General features: G+C 35.6%; 1 non-coding gene across 1 annotated transcript; it reads left to right on the plus strand.

The window, feature by feature from the left end:
- The first annotated feature begins 775 nt into the window (after positions 1-775).
- LOC121230028 (small nucleolar RNA R71) lies at positions 776-882 on the plus strand. The gene has a single exon (XR_005927980.1). It is a non-coding gene; the product is annotated as a small nucleolar RNA R71 (small nucleolar RNA).
- Positions 883-4828: the final 3946 nt, after the last annotated feature.

Genomic DNA, 4828 nt, shown 5'->3' on the forward strand with positions numbered 1-4828 from the left:
GCTCAGGCTCAACAACTCCTTCTTCATCTTGAACATTAATCGCGTTGAGCTATTCCCTTGTGTTAGGTTCGGTATTACTTGGCAAACTACCTTGTGGTCGTTCGGAGATTAATTTGGAAAGCTAGCCTATCTGAGTTTTGAGCCCTTGGATCGACGCTTATTGATTTTTAAGTGCTGTCTTGGTATTCTGAAAACTCGTTTCTGACACCGATATAAACTTTGAGAGTATCTCTTCATGGTTCGGCTTCTTTTCCTGTTGGTTGGGTGGTTGTTGGTAGCCTAGAGGTGGTTGTGGTCTTTGATTTCCTTGATCGCCCCATGAGAAATTGGGGTGGTTCCTCCAACCTGCATTATAAGTGTTACTATATGGATTGTTTTGAGGTCAAGGATATTACCCATGTAATTTAATTGCTCGTTATCCATGTTGTGGCCATAAGGTTGGTATTTCGAATGGCTTGTTCCACCTCCACTTGTTTTGCACTGCATTACTAGGTGAACCTGTGAAGAACTGAGAAAACCATCAATTTTCTTATTCAAGAGTTCTACCTGATTAGAGAGCATGGTGACCGAATCGACGTTATAAACGCTGACTATTTTCGTTGGCTTTGTCCTCATGACTTGCCACTGATAGTTATTCAGTGACATCTCCTCTATAAACTCATAGGTATCTTCAGGTGTTTTATCATTGATGGTTTCGCCAGTAGCTGCGTCAACCATTTGTCGAGTCGAAAGATTCAGACCATTATAGAATGTTTGAACCTGTAGCCAAAGTGGTAAACCATGGTGAGGGCACCTTCTTAAAAGGTCCTTGTATCTCTCCTATGCATGGTAGAGTGTTTCTAAATCCATCTGCACAAAAGAAGAGATATCATTATGTAATTTAGCCGTTTTAGCCGGCGAAAAATATTTGAGTAAAAATTTTTCGGTCATTTGTTCCCAAGTAGTAATTGACTCTCGTGGTAACGAGTTCAACCACTTTTTAGCTTTGTTCCTTAATGAAAAAGGGAATAACCGAAGACGAATGGCGTCATCAGAAACACCATTAATTTTAAATGTATCGCATAGTTCTAAGAAGTTGGCTAAATGAGCATTGGGATCCTCATCCTACAAACCATCAAACTAAACAAGTTGCTGTATCATTTGAATAGTGTTAAGTTTCAGTTCAAAAGTATTTGCAGCTATAGCAGGTCTAACTATGCTTGATTCAGTTCCTGTTAAAGAAGGTTTCGCATAATCATACACAGTGCGTGGGCTAGGATTTTGATTAACCGCAATTGCAGGAAGTAGCTGATTGTCTTGGTTTTTAGCCATCTCTTCTGTTGGGGGTTGAGTATCGTCCTCTTGCTCGTTCTCTGTGTATCTTAAGCTTCGCCTTATTTCTCTTTGGTTTCTGTGAACTGTGCGATTGATTTTTTCGTCAAAAAGTAGAGGTCCTGACGGGTTTCTTCTAGTCATAAACTATAAAAACCTGCCAAGAGAAGGAAAAGGTAAATGAATAAGTAATAATAATTAAATTAAATTAAATTAAATTTCAAGAAAAATAAATGGCTAAAGTAATAAAAATTGAGCGTTCCTAATATCTTAGCTCCCCGGCAATGGCACCAAAAACTTGATCGCGTGATTTCGTGATAGGTTTTAAATATTTATAATTAATCGTTCTTGAAACTAACTATTATCGCGATGTAGTCAAGTGTACCTATCGAACAGTAGTATAGTTTTAGCAAGACCGGATTGTCGAACCCAAAGGAACTAAAAGTACTAGTACTGACTGTCTTCTTATTATCTAGCCTAAAAATAAAGTGGTTTTTGTTTTAACTAACTAGTTATCTAAATTAAGAATTCACAGAGAATGAAATTGGGGAATTACTTTTAGGAAAATCGATTAAATTAAGACAACACCTTAGGAAAAATCCACCTAGACTGTACTTGTTATTCTGGCTCCAAATCGGACGATTTATTCATTTAACTTGTTCCGTAGAGATCCCTAAGTTATGTTATTATCCCTATTCAAGACTAATAACATCTAATCCCTAGATTGAATAATTGAGACCTTTCTGTAATTGACACCCTAGGGTTGCATTAACTCGATCTATGGATCCCCTTATTAGGTTTCACCCTAATCCGGCAAAGTCTTGTCTCCCTATGTCTAGGTACTTAATTATGACAAATGTACTCTTAGACAGGGTCTATTCCTCCTCTGAATAAGAGCTTATCTTGAATTAGTATCCTGGGATATCAAAACAAGAATTAAGAACACATAATTAAGAACAAGTTAAATATTTATCATACAATTCAGAAAATAATAACAAGATTCGTCTTAGGTTTCATTCCCCTTAGGTATTTAGGGGTTTTAGTTCATAACTAAATAAGAAAACATCTCAGAATAATAAAGAATACAAAACATAAAGAAAACTCAAAACTCCTAAAGGAGAAATTGAGGAGAGAACTTTAGTCTTGACGGTGAATCCGGCTTCTGAGATGGATCAATTGGCTTCCTTGGAGTAATTCCTTACTCCCTATTCTGTGTCTCCTTTTTCTTCCTCCTCTAGGGTGTATTTATAGGCTTTGGAATGCTTAAAAGCCCTCAAAATTAGCATTTTCCAAATTCGACTCAACTTGGGCTTGGTAGGGACACGCCCGTGTGACACGCCAGTGTGAATCGTGTTTCGAAATTACCAAATGGACACGGCCATGTGGTTTGCCCGTGTGAGCAGGTCCAGGCCGTGTTGATTTCGTACTTTGGCCCATTTTCTCCGTTTTTGGCCCGTTTCTTGTTCCTTTTGCTCTCCTATGCTCTCCTAAGTATAAAACATGAAATTAAAGCATTAAGAGCATCGAATTCACCATTTCTAATAGGAAATCATCCATAAAATACGTTAAACATGGGGTAAAAATATGTATAAATTACGGTTTATCAAAACCATATTATATTTATTTTTATGTTTTATATTACATTAACTTAACATTTGATTTACTAATTTACCTTTTATAATTAAATAACTAAAACACATATAATAAGGGTACAACTGGCCATTACATACACAAATGGTCTATTCAAAACTTAAAGACTTCAATTTAAAAAGCCACTAGCAATTTTGCCCTTATACTTTAAACTATTAAGTTTTCAATTTTAGCGATTGAGTCCTTTTATTTAATCGGACACTTAAACGATAAAATTAAATCACAAAAATTTCACAGATATAAATTGACACATAATAAACACAGAGTAATTTTAAAATGTTTTTTTGACTCAGAATCATGGTCCTGAAACCACCATTCCGACTAGGGTCTAAATCGGGCTGTTACACTGACCCTCAGTCAAGCCTCAGTAAATGTGTTTGGGACTCGGTTTAGTTTGGTTCGTGTATATATGTGCATTCATGGGCTTTAATTTTATTTCCCGTTTATGTGATGAATAAGTATGAGCTTATGATTGTTGTCGTAACTAAATATTAGAATCAAGTGTGATCAAATCTGAATTTATTCAATTGAAAATGTTAATATCCGTTTTTGTATATTGTCTGCATAATATGTGCATTGTTGCATAGCATAAAAGTTTTGGGATCTAGCTATGAAGAGAAGGAGAACAAATTTAACAGTTTTAACTACGATACTTTTGTACAACGGTTTACTGTACTATCTTATACGTATATCAGCTCAACTGTATACAGTTACTCAAGTGGCATAGTTTCATGTTGTGGTGTGTTAGGTGGATCAACCTATTATGGTTCTATGTGGTGTGCATGGTGGACGGGCCTACCATAGCCCTTATGTGGTGTGCTGGATAGACGAAGTGGTGTTTGGTTGGTAGGATGGGATTTTGACTTGTGCATCTGTTCGCATCTGAATATACATCTGTTTGTCAGAATATTCTATCTATTTGTGTGACCTTTTGGTTATGGACAATATAGTTAATGTCATGTGATATGTTATGATTATTGCATATGACTGGATCATCATTTCTATGGTTTGATATTGTATTTGACATACCGATTGAGACTTTCATAAGTGATATTTTTATGCACATGCTTGTCTAAAGTATTTATTGTGTCACTTTGTCTTTTGTCATCTGTTTATGTTTCGGAGTCACACTAAGCTCATGTAGCTCATCTCTATAGTGTCTTTCCTTTTAGGTACTTTCTGTGTTTTGGAGCTAAACTCAGTATACTGGAGGTCTTAGAAAGATACAGTTTGATTCAGTTTAAGTAAAGTCTCATAAGTTTTATATGGTTAATTTTAAGTCAATTTGTAAAACAATTATATAAACTGTGGTATAAGTTTTTATACTGGAATTTCATAAGGTATTATTTGGACTGAACTTTAGAAACTATGGATTTTATTTCTGAATGTTTGACGCTGGTTTAATATTGTTCAAATATAATGAACAAGAAGGTTTTCTTGGCTTGAATTAAAGTCTTTGTTTTCGATACTTTTAGTGGCCAATGTAATCTCTAGGATTTGATCTAAACTTCTAGGCTGGGTTTTGGGGCATTACACCAGTGCTCAATGTGCGTTTCTGGTAAGTTTTGTAGGTACAATTACTATTTTGGTTGGCGAATATTTGGTTAATAAGGTTCATTTGATGTTTAGGAGAAGATCAAGGGGCTTAGGGTTTCTAATTGGCACATTAATTGTTCGAAATCTCTGTTACCGTTCGAAGGTAAGAACTTTGGTGGATTAAAAGGTTGTTATTTTGGATGTAGTTCAGTTTAGTGTTTATTTAAGCGACTAATTCGGTGGTTTATTGGTCAATTTTAGGTGTTGTGTGACTCGGGAGTGATTTTGCATCAAAATCGTAACAGGTGTGTTCCCAAAACAAGAAAAATTA

The sequence above is a fragment of the Gossypium hirsutum genome, chromosome A05, assembly GCF_007990345.1.
Source record: "Gossypium hirsutum isolate 1008001.06 chromosome A05, Gossypium_hirsutum_v2.1, whole genome shotgun sequence".
Taxonomy (NCBI): domain Eukaryota; kingdom Viridiplantae; phylum Streptophyta; class Magnoliopsida; order Malvales; family Malvaceae; genus Gossypium; species Gossypium hirsutum.